The following is a 16,664-nucleotide window of genomic DNA, read 5'->3' on the forward strand; positions in this document are numbered from 1 at the left end:
CTGCCGAGTGAGACGTTACCCCATCACCTTTGATGTTTTATAGACACCAGGGCGAGCTGTTATAAGGCTGGGAAGGCCGCTTGGAGACATCAGAAAAGGCTTCCGGGCCTACGTAGATCCTTCTCAGAATTTTAGGTGCTTTCCCACTAATCTGTCATGGGACATGTTTTTAAGTGACATTTCTGAACCATTGGGGGCTGATTAAAGACATTTCACATAAGTGGTTCTTGTTATTTTACTGTTCCTGTATGTCTCGCATTCAAAATATGTCACTAGGCTTTTATTGTATTTTAAAACTGCGATTTTTTTGTATTGTGCCAGATCTGATCCACATTTTTAAGACGCATGTCAAACATTTGCATATTTCCACGTATTTTCTCTTGTAAAAATGGTGCATGTTCAAAACGCGTCACGATCTATGAATTATTTGCAATTTACTATTGTAAATATGCACATCGGTGTATCTAACTCAAGTTACTGCAGTAACCTTCACTATTTTTTCACAAAGTGCATTATGTTTTCAGGGGCAAAGTCGAACTTTAGATATTGTTCTTACAGCCTCTTTATGTAAAAGCGTTATATATTACCAATGCTGTTGTCTTATCTGTATAGCAAATTAGTTACCTAAAATAGGATATTTCCGCAACAATGGAAACTGCACAGCTTTTGTACAATTTTTCTATTCTTTTTCTGAATGGAACAGTTTGATAGGAGTTGCAGTATGTGGTTACAAGTCTGGGTATGGTTTGAATTAAAATGAGCCAAGGTCAAAAGAACTTGAATTTAGCTAAAGTAACATGAGGTTGTAGTAGGACGGGTCAAGGTCATTGCACCCCCTATCAGGACAAAACAGCTGGAAGTTTTGATTCAAACACAAGATAGAATTGTTTCTCCTGCTGTGCGTCTTCTATAAGAGAAGGAGAAGGGGCTGGCCAGCGTCCGTCAATAAAAAGAAAGAGGAGGACTGCTGGCGTCCTGCTTAGAAAGCTCAATACTGTTCATTGAAGCCGCCCAGCTGTGAAGTGTCCACTACTTTAGGTTTCTGTAGCTGAGAATTGATTTGAAGGTTTTTCTTTCCAGAAAGGTGAAACAAAGTAGCCATGAAAGCAATTCTTGTTGTTTGCCATTCCCACAAAACCGCACACTTCAATTTTGATTTCTAAAGATATATTTTTTTTTTTACCATTTTGTATTGAGTTCAGAAAAGCAGGACAATGCAGCTTTATTTTCTTGGAGTGAAAATACTGTAAGCTGCCACTGAAATTGTCATTTGTCACAAGTGAAGAATTGTTATAGGGCAGCGGCATGTTTCACAATGCTTTTCTTATATTAATGACGGTTATATTCTTCTCACATGTAGATCTGGAAATACTGTAATTCTAAAAATATTTTATTGTTTTTCCAGTTCTCAGGTTAATCAAATATTATTAAATTAAATTGTTATGGTAAATTTACACACGGCAGAATTTCTAATCTACAGCATATCAATTCTGTCACAGATTTGTTGCAGTGCATAGGCTTGAAATGCATAAGGTGAAATCCACACCAAATTCCCCATCAAAATCTGCATGTAAACCATTAGGATTTTGTTGCAGATTCATTGTGGATTAACTTCGAAATCCGTGGCAGAAACAGTCTGCAATGAGTGGACTCAGCCTTTACGTGTCGGATTTGACACGGATTTTGTCTCGGTGGCAAATCGGACGATAATCCACATCCCATTAATGTGAATGGGTTTTCTGTAACCCCATTCACATGCAATGAAACATTTCTGCACAGATTTTTGTCTGCACGGTGAAGAAAAATCTACCTTGGAAAAGGAGCATACTGCTTAATTCATACGGAAACGCCAAGGATTATCCCTATTGAATGACCCGAGGGGCTTATCCTTGTTCGGATCTGCTGCACAATCACGGAACATCCGCAGCAAATCCATGGCAGAAATTCAAGGGTCAGCCTCAGATTTCTGCCCCAGAAATACACGTCAAATTTTAAGCTTCTGTGTGAAAAGTTCCTTAGGGTATGTTCACATGGTGCTATTTGCTATTTGTCACCAGCATTTCACCTATTAAACCAGCAATACCTGGTGGAAGTGGGTGAAAAATAATTTTTATGTAACCTATGATTATTTTCTAAGTCGGCTCTGTACCTTTAGTATTCAGCTTTTTAGTGTTCCTGTGTCATATGCTAATAAGCATAAAAGAGTCATACCTTCATTCCTTTCCCATATTAACCCCGCTTCTTTACTTTTAATTGACAGCTCCTTGCATCCCTGCCGCACACATGAAATCCCACGCTTGCGCATCGATGTCCTCTTCTGGTGTGTGCTCACAAAGGTACACCAAATTATTACCATAAAAGGTGTAAAATTCGCAGACCATTATTTACGGTCTGAAGAGGAGTTTAGGAGCAGGGATAACAGCAATGAACTTTTGACAGCAGCGGCCATTGAGGGGCGATTTCAATAGGTGAAATGATGGTGACAGGTTCCCTTTAAATCCGATGCTTCTTAGCGAGGAAAACATCTCTATTTTGCCTCATTAGCGCCATAGTTTATACGGCGCTGAATTTTCCGCACGCTGAATCAAAAATCTTCCTAGCGAAACTAGATGCAGAATCTGCCCAAAAATTTCCATTAAAATCAATGGAAATCAGAAAAAAAAACTGCAGCAAATACCTTCAGCTAAAAGGCGCCCAAAAAATGGGAGCTCCAGTAGGCTGCTTTTAAAAAAAACTGTGGCGAAAAAAACAGGTTAAAATAAACGTCAAAATGAGCGTGTATTTGGAAAGCAGTGTCCAAAATCATCATGATAAACAATAGACCTGCAATGACTACTTTTTTTTAAAACAAAAAATGTAACTAAAACATAAAGAAAAACGTGAGTGTGAACTGACGGGAAAAAGTAACTGCCACTGTAAACAGCTACTGCAACACCTTTACCAGTAATAAATACAACCAAGCGCTTCTTATCATTTGACATCAGTCTTTCACATCACTGTTAATAAAATTTAGCTCGCTCATCAAGGCAGAACTTCTGTAATTCAGACACATGGTTGGGTTTTTCTGTCAGAAGATTACTGAGAGGTCGGTGAGCTGGAACTGACATAGTTCCCCTGAGTGAAAAGGTCCCAGCAATCAGTAAATGGTCTGACCCTTTGATCTAATCTGGGATTTCCCTAACTCAGAATGGCAAAGCACAAAAAGCTATTGACCAAAATGTTTGGACGGCCAAGCCTCTGATTTAAGGACTGGAGCTTGAATTACAGAAATCTCCTGCTCCTCAACCACTTGTCAGACCCCTTTATTTTGTGACCCTGTGAGGTGTCATGCTCCTTCATGAATGTAGTCTTCATGTATAAATGACTTGTCAGGAGGTTTTATTGGGAAAACCCCATTTCTAATTTCTCAGAGCTTAGACCGTTTACTACACGCACAGATAAGAAATTGGTTATTTACCTCCTCCCTGTTTGTTCATACTTCGTGACATTAGTTGATTGTTATATACCAGTCGTATTCCACAAGTTTTATTATTCAGAAATGTCTTGAAATTACTGATACCCGTCAATATGGCCTATTAAATGAGCCTCGTAAGATGGCAGAAAACCTTAAGGCCACATTCACATGACTGTAATAAGGCTCTGTGTTGTAAGCAGCCGTAATACGCTCCTATTGAAGTGCACGGGGCCTTCACTATAAGGCTGGATTCACACGAGCATGTTCAGTCCGTAAAGGACGGAACGTATTTCGGCCGCAAGTCCCAGACCGAACACACTGCAGGGAGCCGCGCTCCTAGCATCATAGTTATGTGCGACGCTAGGAGTCCCTGCCTCGCTGCGGGACAACTGTCCCGTACTGTAATCATGTTTTCAGTACGGGACAGTAGTTCCACGGAGAGGCAGGGACTCCTAGCGTCGTACATAACTATAATGCTAGGAGCCCGGCTCCCTGCAGTGTGTTCGGTCCTGGACTTGCAGCCGAAATATGTTCCGTCCTTTACAGACCGAACATAATCGTGTGAATCCAGCCTAACTCTGTATGCCTTAGATGAAGGTATATGGAAGGTTTTTTTCAGTCAGCAATATATAGCAGCAATCTAGTATGACTCCATCGTCCCTTGTTCATGAGGCCTAAAGAGGACCTGTCAACTATTCTGACGTGAGTATTTTAGGCTGGGTTCACATTTGCATCAGTGCAGATCCGGTTCAAAATGCCAGATAAAATAGAGCAGATGTGAACAAAGCCTTAGTAAACACTTGCATTCCCAATAAAATTACAATGTTGAAGTACCTTTTCTTAGAATTCTGCATTGTGCAATCCCTCTGTTATTCCTCCTGGAAATATATGAATAAATTGACAACTTGGCATTACCATTTTCCTTGTCAATAGGGTCTGTCCCTACACATTTTGACACAGTCATCACTAGACAGGGTCCGGGTGTTTAGGGACATGTGAAGAATTGCTGTTTAATGGAGAATACAAGTGTTTACTAAAACAGACATGTCAGGAGAGCTCTCGGGTCTCCTTTAAGTGCACAACTTAACCTTAGGGATGATATGTAGCTGGCACAATGTTTGGGGTGTCTGGGGCAGACACTTATGGGGGCATCTGTGGTTGGTATGCTGTAATGGAGATATCGGTTGCTGGTGCGTTGTTTTGGGGTCATGTGCTGCATACAACCAGGATCAAATCAAAAAAGCTGGAGAGCTGTAAAATTTTCCTTTATTTTTCCATTTTCAGTGGGAAGTTTTGGTAAAAAAAACGCACAGCAACCATGTTATGGGAACCTACTCATAGCCCCCCACAAAAGCATGGCATGTTGAAAACTGTTGGCATGATATAGGCTCCTGCCATCAATAAAGAGGCAAGAAGATACAATGATGTTTAGAAACAAATCTTATATATGGGTCTTATCGCACAGAAATCAATTGAGTATGGGTGACTAGGAATGTAAAGTTGTATCCAGAATTTCGCCTACAGCAATGTCAGCCAGTTCTTTGTTTTGGTTAATGCTCTCTGACATGTCAGAAATGATAGTTGTGCCCAATGGTATGCCATCAGTAATATCACCCAGTAGGGCAGACATCAGAATGCTCTGTCGAAGAACAGTACAGGATGTGGGTCCTCTGCTCATCACCATCATCCACCCCTTACCTGCTGGGCTCCGGTGCAGTTGTGTTGTCGTAATGGTAATGTAAAAAAAACAAAAACTTAAAAGGCCTTTTTAACCATAAAATTTAAAATAATGTGGAAATGATTTCTTATTTACACTTTATAATTGCTAAATCAAGAACCATTGGTTCATAACAAAAATATAATCAGATGTAGGAGTAAAGACATAAGTTTGGGTTCCTTTTATCAGTGCAAGATATGAGACAATGTGAAAAATTTATCAAAGCCTTTATGACAATTTTATTTCAGAAAAAATTTGCAAATGATGGCGCACACCATATGTGTGCTAAAATTTGCACGTTTTTATTTTACATACTTTTAAAAGTTTTTTTTAATTAATTTTTCAAAGTACAAAAGTACAAGTAAAGACAACATAAGCACCAACCTGTAAACTGGTTGGAACAACAAGGCACCATGGTTACAAGACAGTCAAAGCACAGAGAAGGCAGTGAACAAATAAAGGAGTATCAAAATACAGGATATACTTTGCTGCTAATCAGTAGCAAAAGAGGTGACCACAGTAAATGCCTAAGAACAACTAAAAGAACACACATGCACACACCATTCAACCAAGCGCTCCAGTCATCCGTCATTGCTCCCAGTCCATCCAGAAGGGCAAACAGACATTAGATGGCAGTGTCCGAGGCCTCCAACCATCTAGACCAAATCTTCCCAAACTTGTCAGGGCAGCGCCTGTTGAGATACAGTTTTTGGTACATAGGTACGTATTTATTTACTAATTGGACCCAATGCTCCAGACACGGACACGTCGTGGCCTTCCATGCCATAATCAGAACCTTCCTAGCACAAAATAAAACAAAGCGGAAAAATATTTGATCATAATAGCCGTGTACAATCTCATTCATTATGCCCAAAAGGCACACTCTAGGGTCGAGGAGCTGAGGAAAGTCAAAGTTATCATGAAGGAACATTACTACCACAGACCAAAACTGTGAAACCTTAGTACATAACCATATACAATGAAGGTATGTGCCAACAGCAGTTTGACACCTAAAACAGCTATCCGACCCGGATGCCCCCAATACGCAGAAGTCTAACTGGGGTATAATATATCCGGTGTATAATTGTCGACTGTATTAGGAAATCCCTTGCACTGACAACGGAGTCAAGGAACGAAAGCTCCATCTCCCTCCACTCCTCTTCAGCCAAATCAGGAATATCCCTCTTCCACCCCGCAAATGCCCTCTCAGAAGGTCGTTTTATAGTAGACAACAACAAGGCATACATGTGAGTGAGAGTCTTGGGAAGGTCCGGGGTGCCAAGCAAGTCCTCCACTCTGGAAAACCCCAAGGAAGGTGTAGTAGAAACAAACTGGGCTACGCAGGCATGGCTTAATTGGAGATAATGAAAAATAAAACTTCTCGGCACCCCAAACCTCTCCTCAAGCTCAGAAAAGGCACTGCCACTCCCCCCATTCTTTTAGGGGCCTGCAATAGACTAAGACTAAAGGTGGGGGTGCCCCCCTGCCAGTAGAACGAGCGTGAGATACCATCAAGGTGTCTAAAAAATTGTTTGGTCAATATAATTGGATAAAACATGGAGTAGATATAAAAATTTAGGAAGATATATCATCTTAAAAAGATTTATTCTTCCATATAGGGAGAGGGGAAGATTCTTCCAGGCATTTAAAGGGGTTGTCCGAGATTTAATGACTTTGTGTTAATGCTTGTAATTTCTAAATGTAAATACATTTGTAATATACTTACATTTTCCAAAGTAGCCCCGTTTCCAGATCCTGCCGTGGGGTACTTGACGGGTGACGTCACTCTCTGCACTGGCTCTGGTCGCTTTGTTGATCTTGAATTCTTTGCAGGGTATACGACACGTCACTTGTGACATGGTGCATATCGTCTTGTTCTGCTTCACAGCCCGTAACGCGCATGCAATGTCACTGCTGTCCTCGCGGTCCCTGCTGTTCTCGAGATAACAGAAGGGGCCGCGCATGCAGCATAAAAATCACTAAACACTTTGTTTATATCCTTTGGGGCAGTAAATAGCATTCCTGCAGAGGAGAGAATAGACGGAAAAGAGGAACATGGGCGCTCCGACCTTGCCAAGTATGCCAATAGTTTCCCGTTTTTATACCCAAATTCAAACACCGATGCCTCAGTAGACAGCACACGGTTTTTCGTTTGTTCAGTATGTAGAGTACGTAGGCACCTTTGGTTCCTTGCCCATTGACTTTTCGTAGCTGGACTGGGATCTAGAATATATGCACTTTCAGCCCTCTGAATCTCCCCCACCAGAAACCTCTCCTTCTCCCGGGACACCGCCCTGCACTTTGCTACCCCTGCCGCAAAGCCACCTCGAACCGTGGCTTATGATCCCAATATAAATTATGAGAGGACAGCACCTCAGATCTGACCTCTGGAGAGGACAACCATGCTGGATGTAATCTGCAAATTCTGGAGTCAGCTGGAGGACCAGCTGAAAACGTCAATATGATAGCTGAATGATCTGAAATGCCCCTAGGAGTGATGTCTATAGGGGTGACTGCAGGCAAAAGATCCCGGGATACCATGGCAAGATCAATTCTAGAGAACGTGTTATGGGTAGAAGAGTAATAAGAGTACCTTTTATCAGATGGGAACTTCCAGCGCCATACATCTGTCAAATGACGCATTGAGAACAACAATTAAGATGAACAGAGTTTTTGTCCGAGCCCCCCGTACGGTCCATTGAAATATCAGGGACCGTATTGAAATCAACAATGCATAACACCGAGCCAGCAGGGAATTCTGACAATTTCAGGGCTATTAAGTCCAGCAGTGCAGGGTCCATAGGCGGGGGAACGTACAGATTAACTATAGTAAAAGTTGATCCAGGTATTGAACAGTGTATTATAACATATCGCCCAAAATGGTCACAGGCTACCTGCAACACCTCCAGGCGCGCACTTTTGGCTATAAGGATCGATACTCTCCGAGAATAGGTTGAATATGAATTTTACATACTTGTGAAAAGAGGGTGGGGTTTAGTTGGTGCGGGCAGGGACTCCTGCGGACCAATCGGTACTCAGCTTTTATTTTTCAAACTGAAAGCTTTTCTATGATGGGTTGCTATGGGCACAAAAGCAATTTTGTCGGCTAGACAGTTTTAATAAATTAAGCTATAAGTTTAAATTTAAGTTATAAATTAATTTCCAGTTTTATGTAAATAAAGCTTAATCATGGGATAATGAATAGATATGCAACTTTCTAATATACTTTGTATTTCAGTTCCTCACCATTTTAAGAACTCTGCTTGCAATCAGTGTATGGAAACATTCTTTTTTATATGCAAAGGCTAATAACATGGACTGATGGACATATTTTGGAACATGCTGCTTATCACACTACTGTACAACATGTAATGAATATTGCACCTGTGTGAGCAGGACATGATCAGGAAAGTTTTTACCAACCATTTCTATTCTCTGAGTGGTAACAGTAAAGCATGTTGCAAAACTTTGCATTATACAGTGGATTTACATAAAACTGGAAAACGACTTTAAACGACTCCTCTGTTCTTACATTACTGTACATCGAGAAAAATCTTTAAAACATATTGGGGTATACTTTGGGTGGGGGAGATCCTAGTTCCTGGAAGCTGCCCTCAGAGCTGTTCATGAGAAGCCAAGTTAGACGGCGGGGATTCATCTTCTCGTTTGTCTCAGAATTTATCATTAAATAAAGCGGCTGAAGCGTATTTATAATAAAATGGATGCAGCGCAATTGACAGCAGATTAATAGTTTGAAAGCATAGAGTTTTCCTATATATGGGGTTAAGATTGATATTATAGTCTGCATTTTGTGATTACTGTATACCATGTGATATGTACATTGGGAAGGACTAAATGGTTAAGGTCCTTGCTCTTCAATATCCTTCTTGCATTGTGCCCCTTACTCCTGACAGTGTGTGATATGCTGCAAGGCCCTTTTACACCGGCCAATTATCGGGCAAACGAGCGTTAACAGAACGCTCGTTCCCCATCATTGGCCTGTGTAAACATTGCAACGATAAGCCGATAAACGAGCAAAAGCTCGTTCATCGGCTGATTGTATAATTTTAAATGCAGAAAATATTATCGTTGTTGGCAGATTGAAAATATGCCTGCGGCTGCGTACTCTTCCCATTGCACTGCACATGTCCTTTTTGGCGCATGCGCATTGTAATTGTCCGGGCGAATTAGAAAAAACACCTGTGTTTGTGGACTGTGCCAGCGGCACCCTCACTTCCTCCATCCTAGTTGCGCCCCGGAGTCCGTGCCCTGCCTGCCCCCCCCTAGCTACACCCCTGCTCAAAGCTACACAAACAACTGAACATGTCTGGCTGCTGAATGTGTGTCTCTGACTATCTGCTGCCTTCACGCAGCAATCCCTCTCCGGCACCAATCTCACACTTGACATAGTCCTGATGTCAACAAAAATGACACTTAAGGGTATGTTCACACGCTGAGTGGCAGTTACGTGTGAAAAGACAGACTGTTAACAGCTGCCTCGTTTCACACGTAAAAGCTCCTCCTCGTAATTTACGAGGCGTCTGAGACGCTCGTAAACCTTGAGCCGTGCTTCATTGATTTCAATGAAGAACGGCTCAAATTATGTGGCAAAGAAGTGTCCTGCACTTCTTTGCCGAGGCAGTAAATTTACGGGTCGTCGTTTGACAGCTGTCAAACGACGACTCGTAAATAACAGGTCGTCTGCACAGTACGTCGGCAAACCCATTCAAATGAATGGGCAGATGTTTGCCGACGAATTGTAGCCATATTTTCAGACGTAAAACGAGGCATAATACGCCTCATATACGTCTGAAATTTGGCCGTGTGAACATACCCTAAGGGTATGTTCACACGGCGGGGGTCCGTAACGGCTGAAATTACGGGGATGTTTCAGCCTGAAAACATCCCCGTAATTTCAGCCGTACCGGCATGTGCAGGCGCTTGAACGCCGCGTCAATTACGGCCGTAATTAGCGCTGCTATTCATTGGAGTCAATGAATAGCGGCTCCAATTACGGCCAAAGAAGTGACAGGTCACTTCTTTGACGCGGGCGTCTAGTTACGCGCCGTCATTTGACAGCGGCGCGTAAATATACGCCTCGTGTGAACAGACAAACGTCTGCCCGTTGCTTTCAATGGGCAGATGTTTGTCAGCGCTATTGAGGCGCTATTTTCAGACGTAATTCGGGGCCAAAACGCCCGAATTACGTCCGTAAATAGGCCGTGTGAACATACCCTAACAAGTAACTGTAATAATTATCTTACTAGGGATATTTGCAATGGTTTGGCTCCCCTGGTACAGCAAGTCCCATGTGGTGGTAGTTCTCCACAGTTGGGACCATAGTATGGTGAAATCAGCATAAATAATTTCGTAGTTGGGGAAAAAAAGAAAATGAGACAAAGTTGCAGTATTCACAATACTCCACAGATAACGTAACCTTTATTCACAAATCTTTTTTTTGCTTTTTTTTTTACAGAGGTAGAACAAAATACTTTGTATATCTTTATTATGTACATATAAAGAGTCTAAAATGATCTGTCTTAGCAGGTCAGAAAGTAAAGAAGAAGTAAATGATCAGTGACTAGATACAAGAGCATGCACAAATACACAAGTACAGGTTATTGTTTGCTGGTGTAACAATAGGAATTCAGATTGGTAATAAAAAATAATACGGAAGGCTACAATAAGTATCTGGTTCATGACAATGTGCGTTCTGTACTTACCATTTTAGGTAAACATAAACAAATAACTTTACAATTAGGCTGGGTTCACACAGAGTTTTTTGACCGCGCCGCAAAACTCGCCAAAAACTGTCCGAAAATGCCTCCCATTTATTTCAGAGAGAAGGGAAATGCCCTATCTTCGCGCGATTACGCCTCTGACCTCCCATTGACGTCAATGGGAGGCAGAGAAAGCGTACTTCGCAGCGTTTTATGCCTGCGGCGCTCAATGGCCGCGAGCGAAAAACGCCACGAAAATCGGCGTGCAGGCAGAGGAAAATCTGCCTCAGACTTCCAAACGGAATTTTGAGGCAGAATTTCCTCCTGCAAAAAACTCTGTGTGAACCCAGCCTTAGAAGGGCAACTTCAGTGATGATGCCTTCCGCGTCTCCAGCTAGAAGTTTAAGGTGACAGCGGAAGACTTGGTCTGGAGAGCGGCTGGTGTGATTCCTTAGGCAATGGAATGAAGCCATAATCCTGTCCTGCAAGGAGCTTTGCTGCAGAGGCTTTTGGCATCTTATAATTGACTAAGGAACTGGACTACCCGCTCTCCCAGCTTCGTCTTTTGCAGTGACTTTTAGGGTATGTTCACACGCAGTAGCAAAATATGCCTGAAATTACGGAGCTGTTTTCGCCTGAAAACAGCTCCTGATTTTCATACGTTTTTGTAACTACTCACATTTTTCGCGGCGTATTTTACGGACGTTATTGGAGCTGTTTTTCAATGGAGTCAAGGAAAAATGGCTCCAAAAACGTCCCAAGAAGTGACAAGCACTTCTTTGACACGGGCGTCTTTTTACGTGCCGTCTTTTGACAGCGACGCGTAAAATAACACCTTGTGGGAACAGAACATCGTAAAACCCATTGAAAGCAATGGGCAGATGTTAGTAGGCGTAATGGAGCCGTTTTTTCAGGCGTAATTCGAGGCGTAAAACGCCTGAATTACGTTTTAAAATAGGCCGTGTGAACAACTTAAACTTCTTGTGGCAGACACGGATGTTTTCATCATTGGGGTGCCCTTTAAAATAAATAATTTATAAACATAGGAAGAATTTAAATCATGAGTTTGTCATGAACCGGCTTCCTGGGTTGTTTGACAGATAGATTAAAATGCAACTTGGTATGAGGGGTGCACTTAGTGGACTTACTTCTTCAATTCCTCAATGTAAGTGTGATGAAATGAAAGAGTTACTTAATGGGAAGTGATTGTGACAGTCAACCATTCATAGCGATGAATCGTAATTGACGGATATCATTTGTTTTTGTGATTCATATATAGACAAAACGACTCATTTTCTGATTAGAATGATTGGCAAAAATAATGTGTCTGCTTTACGACGTGGTTCTTATTAAGAGATGAATCTTTAATCTAGTTAATCGTAAAATTGATAGATGTAAAAAAAAAATGATAATAATTTATACACAGAGCAATGTCACTTGAGACTAAGGTAGTCAGGGGTAGTGGCCCCTTAGTAAAAAAAAAAATGAATTTGCCCCTTCCCTCCTGATTCTAGATGGAAATGCCACTCTTCCTTTCTTGTTGTTTCCCATCCTTCCCTTTACTTGTAGAGAAAAGTATAATGTCATCATCGGGTCAATGCAAATGTTGCTGTGTCTGACAAGAAGGGGGGGATGGGCTAGTTGCGGCTTATTTCAATGATCAGGGATAAAACTCATGGAGTCATAGAGCTCCATTTTCTCAATGAAGTGAAACTCCACCTTATTAAACAATTCCTTTAATCTCCCCAAAATGTATATCTATTAAATTGCTGCCTAATGTGCTTTTTGATTCCTGTAGCATCTGATGGTTAGCAAAAAGGGGTCACCGCCTGCAAATTACCCTGCAGCCCCTGTAGTATGCTGTCACCTCTGTCACTCTGTGTCTTTGCATATAGAGTCCGAACATGGGGGGAGGATATGTGCAATAGAACTTTTGTCTGTAAAGTTTCTGTGTGTGGCTGTGTAAAGTATGCAACTAAACTAAACCAGCATATACTGTATGACCGCTAGGAAGGGTCGCTTGCTGCGCTTGCTCCTTGGTCGCAGGATTCTGCATTGCCTCATGGAAGATATGTGACTCCACCTACTTAGCGCTCATTTGAGGGTAAATATGTGCTTTAAATAAGGACAAGTTGCAAACTTTATAAATACATATGTTAATAGGATTCATTCCATTACGTTTTTAGCACACTTGGCACACATCTGTGAGCTTCACTTCTGCTGTAAGTAGTACATTATATTATTAAGGTTCAGCCTTGGTGATATTAATATATTAAGACATTGCATAGATAACAAATTCTTGATGGGATTATTGAATATTACTGGGATTGCTACCTTTAGAAGATGGAGAATTCTAATAATAAGGTTGTAGACCTTCAAAGTCCCTACCACTGCAAATCTGTAGGGTGCGGCTGCTCATCGCAGTAAGTAACGTAATTTATACGATGGGGAACACCTTTTACTTTGCCCTGATAACCTTGGATGTGTCCTAAAAGAATAAAAATAAGGCGTACATTAGTGGCTTGCTGATTTTAAAGGCAATAAGTGCTAAACTATTCATCATGAATGTATTTTCAGGATCCATGTAGAACAATAACTCGAACATAAATCTGAATATATATGTATAGCGTTTGTTATGTTCAGTCCTGGCAGTAGAGTGCATCTTTTTATAGCATAGACCTAAAAAGGCATAAAAATTCAATATTCTGCTCACGGGCAAAAATATGTATGCTGAAATCCCATAGGATGCATGTGAAGATGAAATGCTGCGGTAGTTTACAATGAATGTCAGCTCTAATTGGTCCACAAGAAGTCCCCTAATCCGATTAGTATGACCATAACACAATGTAATGCTTCTGCAGTATGAGAAGCAGATTTTAACCGTGGCGTTCACCAGCTGATTTTCAGATGTAATTCTGTCACTGGCAATGTCCCGTCAAGTATCAGAGATTTGCAAGGAGAGCTCAAGCTACTTAGATGTTGCGAGTCAGATAGCTTTACTTTTACAATGCAACTTGTCTTTCCTACATTTGCATTAATAGCCTATTCTGTTCATGACCCAATGGGAAGATTTTTTTTAATAGAAATAACTTTTGTATTTTTCTTATTAAACCTATCTGTACCAAATACATAATTGATGTTATATCAACACGCAGCTATTTTATAGTCTAAATCAATCTTGACCAGGATGTGACGTGAATGCATGAAAGGATGTGATGCAATAGGAAGATAGGGCCACATGCCCCGTATTAATGTAACAGCATCTAAAACCATCTAAAAACATTTAAAAAAATTGACATATATTATTATATCAGAAGTTAAAGCAATAACTCTATTGATTAACTTTTATGTAAAGAGATGTTGGCAATTTTTCTATTCTGTCGAGGAGGCCATTTTTGCATTAGGGACATCAAGAATCGTCATTGCATTAAAGGGGTTTTCCAGCCAATAAATATTGATGACCGATCCTCCGAATAGGCTATCAATAGCTGATGGGTCAGGGTCCGACTCCCAAGACCCCCGCCACGAGCGCTTCTTGCCCTTCATTTTTTCTTGCTCACTGTGAATGTTCGACACACATTTAGTGGCGATGTACAGGTATTGCAGCCTTTTCTCCAATTGATGTGAATGGGAAAAAAGGCTGAAATATCTGTGAATAGCTCATTTATTTAATTGAGAACTCTGTAATACTTCATCTCTCCTGTGGTGGCGCTGCTTGGATACACCTGCTGCCAAGATTACAGCTTATCGCCAGAGAACCCCTCTAGCAAAATTTAGTGCACAGAGAAAAGAAAACCTTTAACATATTATTATGCTATTTTTAAAACTGTGTGCCATATATCTTTGGACTCGTGACTGTCCTTTGATTTATTTATACTGTACCTATGTGTGATGATCTATAGTGACCACGTACAAGTCTAAATTTCAGATTTATATTTTTGCATATAGATGCTCATGTACAGTAAGAAATGCTTTGTGACATAAGTAATAATGTTCTGTCTTGAAAATGTAAAAGCTATTCATAAAAATTACCATAGTTGCTGAATGTCACATAAACTGTTAAATACCGTTAACAATAAACTTACAAACATAACTTAAAGGGCAACTCAAGCAACTCTTTAACCACTCCCATCATAAACAATGGTGGATTACAGATTTCAAATTATTTTGTACTGTTAGCCATCATTGGGGCAGATTCCTCAAATTGCTGCAGTACAGTGAAACCTCCCCAGAAGACCACCCCTTTGAGAAGACCCTCCTCCCCAGAAGACCACATTTTTCTATGACTGATTTTCCCCACCATTAGAATCTATGAAAGTTGCCCCTCTATAAGCAGACCACCCTCTGATCGACTATAGACAACATTTTTGAGTATATTTTTCAGTGGGAACCCATTTGAAAAGACCACAAACTAGACTTACATGCACTGTAAATCATCCGGATGCGGCTATATGCCGCACCACTTTACCGGACCAGAGAGCAGGAAGAAGAGACTTGTTTAGCACATCAGGGTAGTGAAGCTGCCAGCATCACGCCGCATCATTGGGCCTGAGAGAGCAGGAGAAGGAGCATTTCCAGTACCACGGTGGTAGAAGAGAGGCTGTCAGAGAAGGCTGTCAGTAAGGCACCTGTCATGCTGCACTGGACAGCCCACGGGATTACTGAGCAAGCTAGCCTGCAGACTGCCACTGCCAGGATGTCAAGGTTATCAGTGAGGGGGGAATATGGAGAGCGGAGCCTGATTGGAGTCTAAGAATGAGGGGAGCCATGCTGGTGTACTGTACTGTATAACAATAAGATAGAGAGCTATGCTGGGGACCAGGAAAGAGAGAAAAACCCTAATGGGGACCAGCAATGAGAGGAAAGCCATTCTGCGAAATAATCTTAAGAGGATAGACATGTTGAGGACCAGGAATGAGAGGGGGGCCATGATTGGAACTAGGAATAAAAGCGGAGCCATGGTAGGGACTAGGAATGAGAGAGGAGCCATGCTGGGGAATAGGAATGTGAGAGAAGCCATGCTGGGGACTTGGAATGAGAGGAGAGCCATGCTGGGGAATAGGAATGAGAGGGGAGCCTTGCTGGGGGCTAGAAAAGAGAGGGAAACTTTGCTTGGCACTAGGAATGAGAGGGGAGACATGCTGGGGACTAAAAACGAGAGGGTAGTTAATTTGTGTGCTGTACATATTTGCTGACTGCATTGCACAATTTATCCTGCATTCTTAGTAATCTTTGAAACAATCACCCCCCCCCCCCAAAAAATGAAAACGATTCTGTGCAATTTTGGGTGGTCAGCTCAAAAGGTTTCCCTGTTGGCCATATGAACCGGTCAGATTGCTGCTTTTATTTTCAAAACAGTCTATGAATAATAAGAGTTGGGATCCATGGGCAACTGCTCCATTATAACTACTTTTTATGTATCGCTGAATTGTCTCCATCGGCTTTTTGAAGGACTGTGCAGAGGAAAGAGCGAGGGGTAGAGACTGATTTAGCCATATTTCAAGCTTAGATAAGTGTGTTTTATTTTCTCAGCAAGTTTTCCTGTCTGCTTGACAAGCTATTTGACTAAGACTCATTCCCCTAAGTAAATGTATGGCTATTACCTGGCCATATTTTTCTCACTGGTAGTCTAAAAGTCTGTACTTTATAATTATTCTGCACTTGCTGTAAAAGAAATGCACTCTCCATACACTGACTTCCTACTTAGCATGTGATGGGCTTGTGTTTACACTCAAGATTAATTTTCAGGAGGAAGTTCCTCAGTGGTAAAGAG

This window comes from Rhinoderma darwinii, chromosome 5, assembly GCF_050947455.1.
Source record: "Rhinoderma darwinii isolate aRhiDar2 chromosome 5, aRhiDar2.hap1, whole genome shotgun sequence".
In the NCBI taxonomy this organism is placed as follows: Eukaryota; Metazoa; Chordata; class Amphibia; order Anura; family Rhinodermatidae; genus Rhinoderma; species Rhinoderma darwinii.